The 20040-nt window shown below is 44.5% G+C and overlaps 1 protein-coding gene across 1 annotated transcript in view; it reads right to left on the reverse strand.

Annotated features, from left to right (window-relative positions):
- Positions 1-11342, reverse strand: part of EPB41 (erythrocyte membrane protein band 4.1) — a 111757-nt gene extending 100415 nt beyond the window's left edge. The window contains exon 1 of the mRNA XM_079985942.1: positions 11324-11342. The gene's annotated coding sequence lies outside the window, so the exon portion shown is untranslated. The remainder of the gene's footprint in view (positions 1-11323) is intronic.
- Positions 11343-20040: the final 8698 nt, after the last annotated feature.

Here is a 20040-nt window from a genome sequence, read left to right on the forward strand (position 1 = left end):
TGGCCACGTGACCCGGAAGTGTCTCCGGACAGCGCTGGCCCCTGGCCTTTTAAGTGAGATGGGCGCACAACCCCAGAGTCTGTCAAGACTGGCCCGTACGGGCAGGGGTACCTTTACCTTTACTTTAAGGTGCTACTGGACAAGTTTTTAATTTTTTTTATTTATTTCTACTGCATCAGACCAACACAGCTACCTACCTGAAACATATCTTTTAAGTTCGTCTTGTGTGTATTTTTAAAACCTAACCCCTGAAGGAACACCAAATTGCTCAACTCCGATCTGAAGAAGGAACTCGTAAGAAGAAGGAGCCTTTGAATGAGGAACAGTTCCTACCAAATCTTTGTTTTGAATGAAAGCATATATCCAGGGCAGAATCCTGGCAAGTAAAGGCCAGGGCAAGAGCTTAACGATTTGGGATTGTCCCTTATGTACACCTTATTTCCGCCTTACTTCAAACTACTACAGTACCACAATGTGAAGCAATTCTGCTACATCTGTTCGGTGGAGAAAAGTGAGATACAACATCTCGAAACCCTTATTTCCGAAGAGTTGTGATGGCACATTAAAGAAGTGCATTCCCTTAAAACAAAAGGGTAGATCTAACGCCAGAGAAAGTTCATTCCAGAACTTGCCTGCCAAGTCATACTGCACTGTGGCCTTGTGCCTAACATTTTAGGACAGCGTAGAAAAGCAGCGTCCAGTCCTTCCTCTCCTCTTCACTGACATTTACACCAGCGCCTGAACACCTCTGGCTTAAGCAGCTTGCCCACAAGCACAGGTATTTAAAATGCACTCATGTAAGTTAACTGTGGGACATGGGTGGCACTGTGGGTTAAAACCAAAGAGCCTAGGACTTGCCGATCAGAAGGTCGGCAGTTCGAATCCTCGTGACAAGGTGAGCTCCCATTGTTCGGTCCCTGCTCCTGCCCACCTAACAGTTTGAAAGCACGTCAAAGTGCAAGTAGATAAATAGGTACTGCTCCGGTGGGAAGGAAAACGGCATTTCCGTGCACTGCTCTGGGTTGCCAGAAGCAGCTTAGTCATGCTGGCCACATGACCCAGAAGCTGTACACTGGCTCCCTCAGCCAATAAAGTGAGATGAGCACTGCAACCCCAGAGCTGGCCACGACTGGACCTCATGGTCAGGGGTCCCTTTACCTTTAAGCTAACTGTAACTCTTAATTTAGGGGGATATTTTCCCCATGTGTAAGAAAAGACCAAGCAACAAATGTGCTTTAAAGTAGATGAGAAATTCATATTATCCATCAGATAATAGCTAGTGGGTTAAGGTTCTCCTAAAAAACGTGTTTGTGTGTTCTTCAGTGACTCTTCCCCAAAAAATCACCAGTATGCTGATGTTGTCACTATACAGTATAGCAGTGTTTCCCAACCTTGTACCTCTAGCTGTTTTTGAACTACAACTCCCATCATCCCTGACTAGCAAGACCAGTGGCAAGGGATGATGGGAACTGTAGTCCAAAAACAGCTGGAGGCACAAGGTTGGGAAACACTGCAGTATAGTATACTGTAATGGTTAGAGTGGCTGACTAGTGAGTCTAGTTATGGTTCAGAAAACCTGGGTTCAAATCCATGAAGCTCAGTTCCTTGAAGTTCTTGGGCTAGGAAACACTCTCTCAAGCCCAGGCTACCTCTCTTATCAACTTACTGGGAGGTAGGGTGGGATAAATATGCAATTGAATAAATACGGTACATTTGTCTGTCCCAATATCTCTACCGGGCACATTTGCATGTAACACTAAACCAGACTATGACTTAGCACAAAAATGCTGTCTTCCCAGGGAAGACATCACAGCCACTTTGCTCCTCTCTGGTTCTTTTAGCTCAGCAGGTTTGTTTTTGGCTATAAGCCTACTTGATTAAGTAGGAAATAGGTTAGCCATGATCCAGGATTCAGACGACACACTAAGTAAGCCAAACCTTATGTCTATCTCATTTCTAAATGAAGACTTCCTAATAATTCATAGCTCGGGCTTTTAATCCACGTGTGTGTAGAAATAAAAGCTCTGTAAGAAGCTGCTTCATTTAGCAGTACTTTTAAGTAGTCTGCAATATACACCTGCTATCAACAGAAATTGAGAAGCAGCCCTAAAGATAGATACTGGATTTAGCTGTGAAGGGAATAGTTTGTTTATATTATTACATTTTATATATCACCTTCCTCCTATGAGTTCAAAGGTTGAGTGAGTGGAGCGCAATCAAAGCATTTCAGACAAGGCCATTGCCAATAGCTAATGAAGCCTTTGGTTCCTCTTATTAAAATTATTGTTCCAAGCACAAAGACATATACAATGTTCTCAAAACACTGTATAAGTGCCCTGATATTTTATGATACAGCAGTATATAAAAACATAGATAGATAGATAGATAGATAGATAAATAGATATAGATAGATAAATAGATATAGATAGATAGATATAGATATAGATATAGATATAGATATAGGTATAGGTATAGGTATATAGATATATATATGAAGCAAGCAGAACTGCAACTAATCCACCTTAGCCTGTATGCAACTAATCCACTTCAGACTAAAAACCATAGTTTCCTGAAGAACTATGAGATTTACAACATTTTGTGTTAACTGCTATGTTTGTTTCCAGGGCACCAACTTATGTTTTCCTTTATGATATTGAAAATGAATGTTTCTAAAAATTAAATAAAAGAGCAATGTCTGTAATCTTACGGTAAAGTTTAGGAAATACCGGTATTGTTTGACCAAAGTGAAACATCCATCCTTGGTCTTGAATGACAAATAGTAGGGGACAGAATTGTACTCTTCCAGTAGATTATCCTTGTAATACATAATATATTCAAATTTAATTTATCTTGGTAGTGAGAAGATACTGCCATTCTGAGCAGGATTAGGTATACGTATAAGGATTTTGGATAGAAGTGGAAAATCTTTCTTTATAATATTCATTTATTTAAAAGTATTTCTGGGCCACCTTTCAGGGAAAAGCCTCATGAAGGTAGATTTCTAAGTATAATTAGTTTAATACACAAATCAAGATAATATATTCAAGTACATAGTATATTCAGATAATTTCCTCCAGCTACATGACCTTGCCATAGCACTGAGATCAACCTATGAGGTTTTGTTCTAAGTCCCCACTACCACCAGAAGCATGGGAAGTGACCATGAGGGACAGGGCCTTTTCAGTTATGGCACCAAGATTGTGGAATGCCCTTCTAAGACAAGAGTAACCAACATGGGGCCTCCAGATGATGTAGGACTACAGTTCCCATCATCTCTCTCCATTGGCCATGCTGGCTGGGGGTGATATAAGTTGGAGCCCAAAAACATATGTAGAGCACCACATTGGCTACCCCTACTCTAAGCTAAGTCCATCTGAGCCTATTTTTGCTTTGCTTTTTTTCTGACAGGCGTCTAAAGTGCATCTCTTCCAAAAGGCAATTTTAGTATTTGGCGACTGCTCTTTTTAAGTGACTGATAGGTTGCTGAATTTATAATAATGTTTAAGTTTGCTATTTTCCCCTTTTTCATTATTTGTCACTGTAATTGCTTCAGCAGAAATATTGAAATAGAGTTTTAGTAGGAGTCACAGAGTATGGCTACAACTTTTGCCTATGCTCTATTTTGGATTCCTAAAAATTTAGCGAAGCCTCACCACCAATAAATACAAATAACTGTATTGCCTTCTAATTATTGTGGGTTCCAAGAAGGAAAGGAAATCAAAATAGCCTCCTCCATTCAAACTCAGAAAAGTCACCCTTTTCACCTTCATTTGTGTGTCAAAGCCAGCTGGCTGCAAATCAGCATTCAGGGAATTTCAAAACATTTTCTCTCCTCTCTTGGGGCTCATGGTACAGACAGCACTGCAGGAGATGCAAGCTGGTCACAATAGACTGCTCCTGTGGCTAAAAGACACACAGATGCAACCCCCCACGTGCTAAAGGCCTTTTATGGAGAGAGAGAAAATGTTTCTGGTCATGCATATTAATAACGACGGCCTACTATAAAGATTTCCTAAAATAAAGACATTTGGCTATATTAAACAGATTCGGTGCTTGACAGTTTCTTGAATGGATGCCATTTGAGGAGGCGTAGCTACTTGAATCCCAGTTTCTTTCAACTTGTCATCTAGCACAAAAACAAACATTGGTCATTAAGAGAGGGGTTGAAATGACATGATTAGAGCCGTGATTCCCTCCTAGGCTAACAGTTAAGAGGATAGAGAGGTGAAAGGATTATAGTGAAAGAAAGAGCAGTCAAGCAAAGAGATTGATTAAGTTTATTAGTTCAGAAAGAAACAATGCGCGAGAAAAGGGGCTACTACGGAGGGGGTTTTAAAGACAGGAAACAGAGACAAGATCTAGAGCAGTGCTGTAGTGGGATAAATATTTCAGAGAATAAAGATGTATACCTCCAAAGTTCTGAAATATTGTTTTAATCAGAATTTTGTTCTTATATTTATAAAGCGGCTTCTCTTTCATACCAGAGTTAACAGTTCGGGGGTAAAAATAGTGACAGCTGTTCAGTGGTTAGGCCACATTTTGCTTCACCAAGATGTATAAGCTCAAAGAGACCTGAATATGCCTCAGAGATATTAAGCACACATACACACACACACACACACACACACACCAATGTTTGCCACATACATCCACCCTTCCCTCTAACAGACATTTTGGTAACAATGAAAAAGCCCAAAGCAGAATGCACTTTGGAGCAACTGCATATCTATATAACCATTACATAAAAAGGCACTGTCCAGCATCTGCAGCTAAAGTATGAAATGTTTTCTTAATAGCTGGCAGATGCCGTAAGTCTCATTGCACGCTGCCCCAGTATCTGAGCAGTGCAAGATTCCCGGTGTTCCAGGCCCTTTCTCAGAATGAGGGACAGAAGAGACTGATGTGTGTTTATGATGCATGGTTTACTTACACATATGTGCAACCTGACCTTACAATGGAGGGGCTCACGGCATTAACATCTCAAGAGGGTCCTGCTTCTCCCACAGCCAAACCCTTGGATCCCAGGAGAAATCAGGCATGGCTCTGCCTCTCAGCTGCCCAGCCTGCTTGTAGCTTTTAGCTCCCACACACAACTTTTGCCTTTCTAACTACTAGAATACCAAGGGAGGGAGGGAGGCCCACCCATTCGCCCTCTGGCACAGAGCCACTTCCTTTGTTACCTTACCAACCCAAACTTAGCAGGCCCGATACCAAGAAGCTGGTCTGACAATTGGATCCTTGTTGGATCCAGGAATTAGATCAGGGATGCAGCCTGCCCACCCCCCCTCCCAACTCACTATGATGTTACATTCGTCAAAATCCCATTTGGTTTGTGTTTATTAACATCTCATTCACTCAGGTGCTCACTTTTCATCTACAGTTTTCTTAATTTTGGTATCTCTTTTTATAATCCTCTACCACCTGCTGCGACAGCAGTAGAGACCATAAAAAGAGCCCTGTGGGGTCAGGTCAAAGGCTCATCTAATTCAGCATCCTCCACATGCTTTGGGAAACACACAAGGAGGACCTGAGTGCAACAACACTCTCTACACCAAGGGTAGGCAACCTAAGGCCCAGGGGCCAGATGCGGCCCGCGGACAGTCCAGGAATCAGCGTGTTTTTACATGAGTAGAATGTGTCCTTTTATTTAAAATGCATCCCTGGGTTATTTGTGGGGCCTGCCAGGTGTTTTTACATGACTAGAATGTGTGCTTTTATTTAAAATGCATCTCTGAGTTATTTGTGGGGCATAGGAATTCATTCATTTTTCCCCAAAAAATATAGTCCAGCCCACTACATGGTCTGAGGGACGGTGGACCGGCCCACAGCTGAAAAAGGTTGCTGACCTCTGCTCTACATACATGTTCTCCAGCAATTGGTATTCAGAGCCATGCCGTTCAGACAATAGAGTTAGGACATGATCACAGTGGCTGGTGGCCTTGAATAAGCCATGGATTTGTCTAATCCAGGCATAGGCAAACTCAGCCCTCCAGATGTTTTGGGACTACAACTCCCATCATCCCTAGCTAACAGGACCAGTGGTCAGGGATGATGGGAACTGTAGACCCAAAACATCTGGAGGGCCGAGTTTGCCTATGCCTAGTCTAATTCTCTTTTAAAGACCTCCAAGTTGGTGACCATCATCACACCTTGCAGCAGCCCCTCTTCTTAACCATCTTTTTGTTTTTGCACACTTTGGGGGAAACTATCACCCCCTATGGGGGCCATTTTGTTTTCCCACAATTCCCCATAATAGCACAATACCCAGGGCACTATGGGAAACGATGCCCCATCATAAGCCCTCCCCCAGTATATGCCACAAAGCGATGTGATGTTCAGAGAATTCTGGGGAAGGACATAATGCCAGCAGCCATGAGCTGCCACCCAAGATGGTACAGGAGATAAACCCTCCGTCTCTGGTGCCCGAATGGAGCACATAGTTTCCCTGTGTTTTATTTTAGGAACAAATGGAAATGGAATCCAAGGGACCCTATGCAGTTGGATTTTCTTTGTTCCAAAAAGAATGTGTGGTCTTAATCCAAAATACACCACTTCATCACATGAGGAAAATCCCACTGCATGGTACCGCCACCTAACTATGTCTTGGGGTACACAAAACAATTGCTTTGTGTAGCTATTAGTACACTTTAACAGCACAGTATAACCACATTACAAAGAAAAGACTAATGGGGGGGTCGGCATTTTTAAGGGGGCTTCCATTATGGGTTCTAAGGAACTGGGTGAACTGAAACAGTTCTTCATGAGACATATTCAGCACTATTTCCTTTCCTACAGAAAATGCATTTCAGCACTAAGTAGTGGACAAATATCTGGAAGGCTTTCACGGCAGATTACCAAGAGAAAAAAGAGCAAGTCAACACTGACCAAGATTGTGGATAACATGACTGAATTCAAAGCCACCGGGGGGTGGGGGGGGTACGACATTAAAAATCAACACATCGGAAAAACCACTTTTGTTTGTTTCTTGCCTGCATCTTCCTGCTGCTTTTTCTATTTTAGCAAAGTTTCCCAGCAAACTTCTCACTGGGCTATTTTGAGGGCGCTCCCCACCCAAGGAGTTTTGGTTCTTCTGCATAGCTTGGGGGGTTCCCCCAAGTCCACTCATGCCTCCCTCTTGTCAGTGGGTGGGGCCTTCACAGCTCTATAAGCAATGACCTGCCCCACCCAAGGACTGGAATCAGCATACAGTATATGATAACAAGCAATACTGCATCCTCGGGAAAGCTCAAAGAACCATGCTTAGTCCTTCACTTTATCACAACAACTCAAGTGATGTGGGTCAGGGTGAGAGACAAGGGCTAGTCTCAAGTCACCCACGGTGCAATCCTATACATGCCTGCTCAGAGCTTAATCCCACCGTGTTCAATGGGGGTTCTAAGTTTGTGAGGTACAGGACTGCAACCCCAGTGAACTTTACAGTGGAGCAGGGATTCAAATTTGGGTCTAGCACTCTAACCACTGCACCACACTGGCTCTGAATACATTATTTTGTATTGGGGGGGGGGAATAGACACAGAAATTAGAAAAATTAATTTTGAATTTAAAGCATGTTGTAATCACATAAGAAGAGAGCTCTTTACGTTTTTACTTTTATTCACAGCTCCCGTCTCAACTCTCCTTCCAGCCTTAAGGGTAAGGGTGGATAATAATTTTAGAATGGTGAAAAGGCTCTTTGACGACACACCAAACAGACAGACGCACAACTTGCTAAATCCCTGAAAATTAAATTGTAGCTAGCTTATACCAGTGCTTGCTTCCATGCAAGAATAATAATAATATACATAAAGAAACAAATCCACCTCAGTCATAATGTTTGCCTTATTTATTTGTTTGTGTTTACTTTGTGGAAAATGAAAGTGTTTTCAGATTTGCTTTTAAGGTCTTTTGTTTCCACAGTATCAACAAAATAAGCTCTGTAACCTAGAATGTTTCTTTGGGAGCTGGGATTTTTTCGTGTGGAGTTGGGGGGGGGGAGTACTGCAGAGCTCATGACAAAATAATGAGAATTGAATCTGGCTGCCTCTTGTGGTCTGGAACATGAAAAGCAAAAGGATTTTATTCTGAGGCTATAAATAACCACTGCCATTTACATTCAAAGACCAACCACGGAAAATTGCAGACCCCAGAGGAGAGCCTTAAAGACTGACATCGGTAGCTGATGGTAGAAGAGATACAAGAAAATGCTTTGCAGTTCCTATCAGGCCAAAATATTCCTCTGTGCCCCACTTATTTCCTCTGGCGAGCACATAATTAAGATGGTTAGCAGCAGGCACTGTGGATCAGGGTTTGCATAACTATAACATCTTTATATCAAGATGTACAGAATGAACCTATGGAGCCTTTCCCAGTATGTTAAGCCAATTCAAAGCTGTCACAGCTCTCCCTGATGTCTAACCCACAGCAGAGTCCCCCTATTATCTTTCTTGCGTTTTTTCTTCTTCTTGTTTAACTGACTGCTTCCCCTCCCCTCCCCTTCTCTTCAAATCTATCAGGTTCATCAAACTGGTGAAAAGCAAAAAGGAAAGGCATGTTTTCCCCAGAGGCAATGCTGTTTCACACTTTGAGAAAGATGATTTCAGCTGTCTCTTTACAGGAAGTAAACAGCTCCCAAGGAAAAGCCTGGGCAAATGTCAACACTCTTGTTCATAAATGGCTTCACTGCTCCTTAGAAAACCAGGCACTTACAGGTCCACAAAACCAAATAGTGGGAAGGGATCTCAAGGGTCCGGCATCTCATGCATGAACCTGCATATGACCAGACAAGGCTGCCCGGGATCTTGCACAATGTGCAAAGGAAACATGAAGTCTGCAACTAGCAATGCTGTCTGAGGCAGTGGCCATAGACCACCTGGCTTGCAGCTTTTAAATCAGTGGCAAGGAACTCTGTGTTCCTCCAAATGTTCCACCCCCCAACCAGCCCCAACTAGCAATTGATGTCTTTTTAAAGTTATTTATTATGGGGGGGGGGGTGTAAAAGTCACTTTATGTGAACTTAGTCTTTTTTTCTTTTTTTTTTAAGCAGCATGTTGATAACTTAAAGAAAACTAAGTTATCTCATATTAAAATCAATGGGATTTGCAAGAGCTTAGTTTTGTCCCAAGCTCCCTAACAGGGGGTGTAAGACAATGATCACTTACACTTTCATAGTGGCCTGACAAATCCTTCATTGGCTGTTTGCACAAGGCTGCAATTTTCAGAAACAGCGCAATACCAAATGTTTCTTCTTGAGTTCAAGCAGATCATGCCCTCTGAACCATACCAGAGCTGCAGGGACATAGCTAGCTGCTCTGGCACTTGGAGTGGCGGGGCGATCCATGGGGGGCAATCCGCCCAGGGGGGCGGCACGGCAAGCTGCCCACGGAGTCTGCCTGGCGGACACAAACTTCACGCTGCTGTTTTGGGCAGCACGGGGCCCCGAGCCACCGAGTCACTCCCAGGAGAGACATGTGGCTCAGGTGTGCTGCAGGCCCGGCCCGGCGGTAAGTGCTATGCCCCATGTTGTGTCATTTTGTCACCCCCCTCAAGGATGACACCTGGGGCGGACTCCACCCCCTGCACCCCCTTCCTGCAGAGCTGTTGCAAGACTATTCATACACACACTACCCTCCAAATTGTAAGCTGAAAGGAACTTTTCCAACAGAGCCTAGCCCATCAGAGATTGACAACATAGATTTGGACTGCAAGATATGTAAATGAAGGTGAAAAGGCAACGTAAGTTAGCTAACAAATCCTCCATCAGCAAAGCTCAGTTCCAGTGAAACAAGCATATCACATGTTTTCCCACTCCCATCATTAACAGGCTAGCATTTAGTCTTCTTCTAATTATCTGGCCAGCAGTAAAGACTTACAACATTCATCAATGAATAATGGCTGTCCACTGCTCCGGCTAAAACTCTGATTCCCAAACAAGCATAGAAAAGTTTGTAGCAAGCCTTTTAAGTGTGGAATATGCCCCTTTTCCACAACGTGCAATTTAGAATGTATGTATACAGAGAAAGTTGACCCAAGACCCAGGGAAACTTGGGTCGGGGTGGAGAGTGGCATCTGTCAGCTTCCCCATGGTCCCACTATGGGCCACCTTAACAGATGGGTGGAGCCTTCCACCTGTCAATCACACAATGCCACCATGGCAGCAGATGATCCAACTTCAAAGGGACAGGGGCTTTCATAAAAAGGAAAGGGAAGATACCCTCCAAATGGGGCTTCCAGTCAGGCCAGGGAACCCTCAAGTTCAGCCAATCCCAGCAGGGTTTGCAGTTGGAACTGATCATCTAACTGGCACCAACTACAAACCCCTTTTGGGGAGGAATCAACAGCCCCTGAGAGTGCACAAATAGAGTCAAATCCCAGCAAATTTGGTACCGGAATTTAAAAGGAGCCAAATGCTGGCCCCGATTTCTAATGAATGAGCAGGAGTGTGCTTCAAGAGTCCCAATTGTTCCCTCGCTTATTCATCCCACACCGGGAATACATATCAATCCTGTTTTTGCTTTCAGTCTGCAAACAATACGCAATTGATTACGTTGTTCTCCCCCCCCCCCCCATTTGCATTGTGTTCCCTTTGCTTTGAAATGAATGAGGTGGAACAATGTAATGACAACATAATTTAAACAACAGCATAAGTTATGTGATTTTGCCAATGCGGACAGCGAGACCAATAAAGTCGTTCTGGGCAGAATACGAACTGCAGTGGAATGGAAACAGTACGGTGTGTAAGAAACACAGGGCAAAGCATCCCTACTAATGACTAGTAGCCACTGACAGGCTTATCCTTCATTGATTTCTCTACTCTCTTTTTCAGAGCCATTAAACGAACAAGAACATCTGAGAAGTTACTCCCTCTCTTCCTCCAAGTTCTTACAGCAACTGATTTACCCTTTTTTCTTGAGGTTTGTTGTTGTTGTTGTTGTTGTTGTTGTTGTTGTTGTTGTTGTAAACACCCAGGATGCAAATAAGAGGCTGAAAATTAATCTGGCTTTTTTAATGAAGGCTAAATATACTTCTTCCATTCAAAAAGGCAAATGGGGGGGGGGGGAAATCCCAAAGAAAAAGCCATCCATTGTAGCAGAACAACTCACTACCATCTAAAACCCTCTCTCAGGCATTTGACTTCCATCCCTCTCCATTTTCCAAAAAAAAAATCGAGTACAATTTTTTAAAAAATAAGTCATTCCATTGCATTAGAAGGGAAATGCTGTAGGATAAAACAAGTAGAACTGAATTAAAAAATAAAAGGGGAAACCCATCCACATCTGGAAGGACCATTTCCGCTTATTAGCAATGTAACGAAGCGCATACTCACCAAAAGAGGAGCCAATCAGAGGGAGCCCGTAGGTGAGCCAGCAGAATCCATCAGAGAGCAACACATGGAAAAGAGCGAGAGAGGCAACATATTGATTAGCCAGGCAACGTAGCTTTCAAAAACAGCTGTACGTACAAGTGACCTTAATCCACAAAGGCGAGAGAGTTCATACCTACAGATTTACTTTATTTCCCCCTAAACTCTAGCAGCAGTTGTTCCTTAAGATTTCCTGCAGAGCAAAAAGCAACTAAACCAGCCAGAAATTCATTCTGGACTCTTTTTAGAGGTATATTTACAATTAAAAAGAGCTAGGATGGGTGGGGAGGAAGGTTTAAAAACCAGCCATGTGTTATTTAAAACACAGACGCTCCAAGCATCCTGCATCTGGCCAGCGTGAGTGTCCCTTGCTTTTTGTTTGTTTTTTAATCTCAGCGATGTGGGTTTATGGGAAGCTTTGGGTGGTAATCTCACATACGGATCAGATTTTCACAACCCAAAAATCAAGGAGAGCAAGGAAATGACAGAGAATCTAGCAAAGTTTGGGAGAGGGGAAAATACGATGCTGGAATTTGGAGGCTATGGGGGAGCTGATCGGCTGCATGCTCTGCTTCTTGCTGGGTCTGGCTAAGCCTGGATCAGTTACGTAAGGGAAGCCTTGTTGGGATGGGGAAACTGGTGGTCTGAATCCGTCCAGCTCAAACTCTTAATGGGTTCTGACTGAGCCCTCTAGCGGATTTTATTTTTTTTACAAAAAAACATACTTTTTAATTAAATTAACACTGCAAGCCAGCGGATCATCCCAAATCCTACACACAAAAGGCGGTGACAAGTAAACACACCAGGTTGTTTCTGTTTAACTATAGCTCCACAGTTTAACTATGTGGTGCACAAAGGAAGAACTTCTTTTTATCTGTTCTGAATGTTACTGGGTGCACACAAGCATTATGAAAGGAGAAGGAGAACTTTCCTCTACCTACTTTCTCCATATCATGAATAATTTTGGCAGTCTTCTGTCATGTTGCCTCTTACTCATCTCTTCTCCAAACTAAGGCACCACACTGGCTGTTTGTCACCTTAGAGTTACAAAACACTGTCTGTCTTCCGGTTCATTATGGAAGTTTCATCGGATGCTTTTGCCTGAAGATGGGAGCAGGCAGGGCATGAGCTTGCAAAAGTGATTTCCTAATGCCAGTTCACAACATGAGAAAGAAGATGAAATCTTGACCTTGCTTCTATCTTTGCCCAGTGAGGAAATACAAGCACAGCTACACCAATGTCCTAGGTGTCCCCCCATTGTTTTCTGTGAGCAGCTGTCCGCTTCTACCCCCTTGCAAGAGACTGCCGGGGGGGGGGGGTGAGTGAGCATCATCATCAAAGTAACCACAAAGTCCTGTATCCAGACAATGGCAATGTATCTAATCTAGCTCTATGACTACCAGAATCAAGCTTATGGTCTCTTTGGCCTTCCTTTGTCTGCCATCGCAGGAGATGGATGGGGAGTCTAAGTGAGCTTGGAGACGTGATTAGGCTCATTTGTCTTGCACCTGCTACCTCCATAGTTAGGAAAGGGTGGGGTCTGGTCAGTAGCCTGAGCTGCCAGTCATGTGCAAAATGCAAATCACAGCCAGGGGACTAGCCAGGAGCAGAGCGCTAAGGACTAAGCCTAGTAAAAGTGATACAGTGGTACCTTGGTTCTCAAATGGCTTAGTTGAAGTAAGTGTTCTGGTTTGCGAAGGTTTTTCAGTAGCTATACATCCGACGCGGCTTCCACTTGAGTGCAGGAAGTTCCTGTAGCCAATCGGAAGCTGAGCCTTGGTTTTCGAATGGTTTTGGGAGTCGAACGGACTCCCAGAACGGATTGAGTTCGAGAACCAAGGTACCACTGTCTTGCTAGAAACATATGCAACAAATAATACAAGCTGAAACCACTAAGAAATTACAAGAGCCACTGAAGATAATGATGATTTTTTTTTTGTGGGCCAGCCACTCTGGGGAAACTTCCAACATAATATGCAGAAACACAGCAACAACACAACAAGACAACAGAACACCACAATTTAAAAGCTTTCTGATACAGGGCTGCCTTCAGGTGTCATTGGAAAGTCGTGTAATTGTTTTATGTCTTTGACATCCGCCAGGAGAGCGTTCCACAGGGCGGGCGCCACTACCGAGAAGGCCCTCTGCCTGGTTCCCTGTAACTTCATTTCTTGAAATGAGGGCCTCAGAGCTGTACCTTAGTATCCACGCTGAACAATGAGAGTGGAGACTCATTCGGGTATACAGGACCGAGACTGTTAAGGGCAGGGGTCAGCAACCTTTTTCAGCCGTGGGCCGGTACACTGTCCCTCAGACCATGTGGTGGGCTGGACTATATCTTGGAGGGGGAAATGAACAAATTCCTATGCCCCACAAATAACCCAGAGATGCATTTCAAATAAAAGCATACATTCTACTCATGTAAAAACACACTGATTCCTGGACCATCCACGGGCCAGATTGAGTAGGCGATTGGGCTGGATCCGGGATCCAGGCCTTAGGTTGCCGACCCCTGGTTTAGGGCTTTTAAGGCCAGATGAGCACTGCAACCCCAGAGTCGTTCATGACTGGACTTAATGGACTGGGGTCCCTTTACCTTTACCTTTTAAGATTTTGAATTGTGCTCAGAAATGTACTGGGAGCCAATGTAGATCCTTTAGGAGCAGTTTATATTTGGTCCCTGCGGCTACTCCCGGTCACCAGTCTGGCAGCCACACCAGCAGCCCAATTCTGCCAACAATACTACAAGGCAAGATGTCCAGGACTGAATCTTCTTCTGTACTTCTTCAGGTCTGCAGAGTGCCCCAAGGGCTGGAGAAAGAGACCCAGGGTTTCACATTGGGCCCCAGGGCCTGAGGTTCTCCACTCCTCCTTTAAAAGGAGCAAGGGCTAATATACCCCGAGATGAGAAGAACCCTGCTGGTTTACATGACTCTCATAGAATTTGAGCTTTCTCCTGCTTTTCTGCCCGGCAACTGGCATTAGATGGCAAACCTTCCCTGGATACAGAGGCTGTGCTTAGAGCCCTTAGATAGAAAGAACTCAGCCCAGCTTTGGGTAGTGAATACGCAGAAGACAAAGGACATTAGCGCACAGCAGTGGGGAAGGACCATGGAAAACATCCTCTCTCTCTTGGTTTAAACCTCATCTCTCTCTCTCTTTCCTGGTGATTTGCTGAGCACCAGCCTCCCTGCCTGGATGAGAGCCGGCTCAGCGGCTCTTTCAAAAAGCAAACAAAACTGTCCTCCTCTGACCTGGGGATGTTATCTGGGCAGCCAGTGAATAAACAGCCCTCTCCAAGTCCACCTTCTGGAATTAATCCCAAGAGCTTTTTGGCCTCCCCAGCCTAGGCAGGGACACAGATGGTCCTGGAGATTATAACATATAGGGGAATTAAACAAGGCCACACAAATGAGCTTCCTCATTCAACCCCCCTCCCCAGGGTTGGCAGGTGCTCCTGGGGGCTGGTGGTCAGAATGTGTTCATTACAAATTGTTTACCTCTGGTGTCCTGCTATGCAACAGACAGACGAAACGTGGCGCACAAAAGGGGGTTGAGAGATGAGAAAGATAAAAATGGGGGTGGGAGGGGGAGGGGGAAGACAGGCAGGGCTGGAAACCGGAAGGGCCAGCTGCCTACTGAGAACAGAGACCCTTGCCATCATGTATTCTGCTCCTTTAAGGGTTGGTTTTTGTTTTTTTAATAGTCTCCCAAGAACGATTAGCATCCGGGTGGCAGAATTGTGCACAGGGAAGAGGCTCTGCAGCTGGGATTGATCATGCTGGGGAAGGAAATAAATAAATAAATAACAAGATGTGATATTTATCTTGCTGAAAAGACCCTTCTGCAAAAGGCCATCATCCATGCTTCAGCGATCACAAACGCTCGTCCGAAAAGATAAAATGGGATAAGGAATTATGTTGGCTTTGTGCGCGAGGTCCCATCCCATTCATGTGACTTCTGCTGTATAATGAGACATAGCACCATTGGGGGTATTAAATTACTTAAAATCTCGATGGGTAGAGACCAATCCCTCACCTCCCCACCACACACTGAACACACACACAGGCAAACGTGCAGAAGGTTGCAATGCCAACCCCACTTGCTAAAGTGCTAGGACAAGGGTAGCCAAACTGGCGCCCTCCAGATGTTTTGCACTACAACTCCAATCATCCCTAGTCTTTGGCCATGCTGGCTGGGCCTGATTCACAGAATCTCATAGCACTCGCTGCAGAGAGAGTGTGGCAATTCTATAATTCTTCTCTGGCTCGGATTTGCATCTCAGACAAAGAAAAATCAAGCTGCTTTCCTCTTCCTGTGCAACCATATCGGAGTCTAATTTGCTTGGACTCAGCCGTATTACTTCCCTTCTTGTTGGAAGGGAGGAGAGAAAGAGCTCCATTCCAAGTCAAGCCAGGATCCAAGCTTACTGATCACATAAAAAGTTCATACAGGAAAGGGTCAAAGCTCAGTGGTAGATTATATCTACACTGATGGCACTGCGCAAAATAGTATTATTACAGTGGTACCTTGGGTTAAGTACTTAATTCGTTCCGGAGGTCCGTTCTTAACCTGAAACTGTTCTTAACCTGAAGCACCACTTTAGCTAATGGGGCTTCCCGCTGCCGCCGCGCCGCCAGAGCACGATTTCTGTTCTCATCCTGAAGCAAAGTTCTTAATCCGAGGTACTATTTCTGGGTTAGCAGAGTCTGTAACCTGAAGCGTATGTAACCGGAAGCGAATGTAACCTGAGGTACCACTGTTCTGAATAACCATGGGGCTCCAAGTGCCTCCAAATCCATAGATCTGCAGAAAATGGCAACCAAAATCATTGGGGGTCTGGAGCACCTTCTTTACAGAGGAAAAGACAACTAAGAGGGGAGGGATGTGATACAAGGTTTACAAAGTGATGCATGGTATTGCAGAGAAAGTGGTGTTCTTCTCCCTCTCATAATGACAGCTGAGTCTCAAAATTGCTCAGCTTTAAAGGGGCTGCAGCCTCAGATGCTCCCCAAACACACACTTGGCCCACAATAGTCAAGTTTTTAGAAAAGCCATTTGCTCCACAGGCTATGAACGTCAACTCCTCCCTGACCACCCGCTCTTTTTAAAAAGTAGCTATTAACCATCACACTACAGAAGTGAATGAGAATGCAGACAACAGAAGAAGACACAGCTATCCATGTACATGCGTATTGGCAAAGCCATGTGCACTAATGAGGCAGAAGAGTATTTAAACTTGTTTGCGCATGACACCTCCCTCTCTCTCTTCTCTCCCTCACACACACACCATCTTCCATTTTCTGTTCCCCATCAGAGAAAAGCACCAAACAGCGCTGCTGACCCCATCTGCCTGCTTGAAGAAACGAGCGACTCGGAAGGCGGCGGATTGGACAGGGACAGTCTGTCCCATCCGTGAGAGGTTTACCTTCACGTCACAGACACGTGCGCTCACCATAACATCAACAAGACTGCGGGAAAGTCACGTTACAGCACAACGTGGAGCGGGAGGGGGGAAGGGAGTAAGTGGGTCATGTATCGCCCTCACTTACGTCGATCCCTAATGCTGTAATTAATGGAGCTTCTGTGGGAGATGTTTACTATTTAGAATGCTAACTCTCATCAGAGCCAGCAGATCTCTAGGTGTATGCAGATAATTTTAGATGTGTGTGTATATAGGTTTGTATCTCAATACAGACATAAGTATTTCCAGGTAGTCACTTAGCTTCTATTTTTGCTACTTATGTTTGCTCTACTTATTATCAATTGTTGTTATTATTATTCACTGAGCTTATTAGTTGCCTTTTTTAAAAACCAATGTGACTCAAAGTAACTTACAACAACAAATAAATAATATGCATCAATACCAGCGTAAAACAAACCATAGTAAACTCTAAAGCACATTCATATTTTTAAAAAGCAGGATTAAAACACCACATCCATGGAATGAGGCGCTTATCGAGAGGTTTGCAAGCTATCCTTAAGCACGAGGACATTTTTTGCAAAAATGGGCCTTCCTTCTCTCATACCTTCCCTCTCCTTTTAGTGTCCTCATCTCATGACAGTGGACTGGGTGAAACTGCAAGGCATTGCAATCAATGCAGCAGTGGGAATGTTGAAATCCACCCTGGAATTCTTTCAGCATAAAATCGTTCTGACCAGTGCCAAATCCCTGTCCTATTCTCGGCGCTGTTCTTGCGGGGGAGGGGCAAAGTCCTTCTGATCAAGGCACAGCCCATAGTCAGTGTGAGGTCAGTAGAGGCCTCCAGCACACCAGGTCCAGGTCTTCTCAGAGTCAGGCTGCTTGAGAATTCAGCCAAAATTGAGTGGCAAACTCCATCTAAGGCAAAATACCAGCCCAAGACCCGAAAATCATGGGCACGTGCGCAGACACCGAAAATCGTGGGCAGACAGGCGCAATCTGGCCCAAGGAGGCATCTCCCCAGGACTGATCCAGCCCAGGCAAGATAAACCTTGCTGACCCCTAGCTTAGTGCTTCAGAAAATGTGATATTTGGCAAGTTCACCTTTAAATGTGAACTGAACCGAGGTTTCCCACCCACCCACCCAGCAGGCAGCATCTGAACCAAAGTCAGCCACCCCTGTGCACAGGATTGCCCCATGGCTTCCACTAATTTCCAAGGGTTTCATAAATTTGCTCCTTGGCAGAACTGTGCTGCCAGTTACATGGACGTAGGCTGAGTTATAGCACTACACTGAAACCCCTTCCCATTATAAAGCTGCACGGTTCAAATGTGTGCTTGTAGGAGTAGCCCTCAAGCATTTTTTTGCAGTCCCATTCACATGGCATAACGGTTTCTTCAAACTATCTTTACGAAACAAACAAACCAGGGTTGGATGGGGGAGAGGGAAGGGGATTTGGAAAAGGGTTATATTCAGACAGGTATCGGTACAACACTGAAACATCTAACCCTATCCCTGGACATTCTTGCAGAAGCAGGCTAGTCCTGAACATGATATCTGCACTTAACCTTTGCAGGCTGCCAGGTCATTTCGATGGGGCGGTGGGAGACGCTATGGTGAAGATACTGGCTGACCTTCTGAAAGCATTCCTTGGCATGCAGAACTAATGCGTTTTCCCTGTTTCGAAGAAGACTTGATGGCTCGATAAGGGGAGATAATGGATATACATACATTGATCAGGAATGGGGTGGAGATGAGGAGCAACATTAGAGGAGGAAAAATGATGAGCAGGGTGAAGGAAGAGGGCAGCAATGCTGCATGTAGACACCAGAACTCTCCCTCAAACATTGCCATGTGCACTTAGATATGTGCTTTATCCCCTAGAGAGGTGCTAGCAAGCACAATCAGGAGGAGCAAATTAACGAAACCCTTGGAAATTAGTGGGAACCATGCTTTGGGTTTAGTATTGGGCTTTGGGGAGAATTGGGATTATTGTGCCTATAACAGCTGTGTGAGAGGCAGAAATTCAACCAGTTAAGTCTTTTTCTAGTATGGAAACACAATTACCAGGGAAAGCTTCACCTGTTCACATTCTGCCTGTCAGACTTTTTATTATTTTATTACATGTGTGGCCGCTGGTTTATTTTTGGACGCTCCACTCCAACTGCAAAAAGGGACAAATATTTGCATATGACACAAAGAATATGCAAATGTTTTGTCTGTAGGTTAGAGGGAAAATCCTGTTGGCCAATCCCCAATACAGTGGTACCTCGGGTTACATACGCTTCAGGTTACATACACTTCAGGTTACAGACTCTGCTAACCCAGAAATAGTACCTCGGGTTAAGAACTTTGCTTCAGGATGAGAACAGAAATCGTGCTCCGGCGGCACAGCGGCAGCAGGAGGCCCATTAGCTAAAGTGGTGCTTCAGGTTAAGAACAGTTTCAGGTTAAGAACGGACCTCCGGAATGAATTAAGTACTTAACCTGAGGTACCACTGTACCAGGGATGGGCTGCTTTAAGACTGGCAGGATCTACTTCTTTTTTTCTTAGATCCATCAGGTTCACCAGATACAGCCAGGTATAAGATCAGCCATAAGCAAACTCCGGCGCTCCAGATGTTTGGGACTACAACTCCCACCATCCCTAGCTAACAGGACCAGTGGTCAGGGATAATGGGAATTATAGTCCCAAACATCTGGAGGGCTGGAGTTTGCCTATGCCTGTATAAGATAGTGGCTCAGGCAGGCAAGCATATGCTAAAAATGAAGGGAGAGGGTGTCTCTGAGCACATGCTCAATCTGGACACTTATTATCAGAACCAGAACTGATCTTACAAGCCCTTCCACACAAAAATCCACTCCTGGTTTTCCCCCAAGTATTCTTTTCATCAGTCTAACTTGAGAGGGGGTGTACAGTGGTACCTCGGGTTAAGTACTTAATTTGTTCCGGAGGTCCCTTCTTCACCTGAAACTGTTCTTTACCTGAAGCACCACTTTAGCTAATGGGGCCTCCCGCTGCTGCCGCGCTGCCAGAGCACGATTTCTGTTCTCATCCTGAAGCAAAGTTCTTAACCTGAGGTACTATTTCTGGGTTAGCGGAGTCTGTAACCTGAAGCATATGTAACCTGAAGTGTATGTAACCCGAGGTACGACTGTAATTTTAGTTGTTGCTGTTAGACCATTGGGAGTCAGAAATCCTTGCTGCTCTGCCACAAAGCATCCAGCACTCTACCAGGAGAGCTCAATCCACCTTCT

Source organism: Podarcis cretensis (assembly GCF_951804945.1).
Source record: "Podarcis cretensis genome assembly, chromosome: 8".
In the NCBI taxonomy this organism is placed as follows: Eukaryota; Metazoa; Chordata; class Lepidosauria; order Squamata; family Lacertidae; genus Podarcis; species Podarcis cretensis.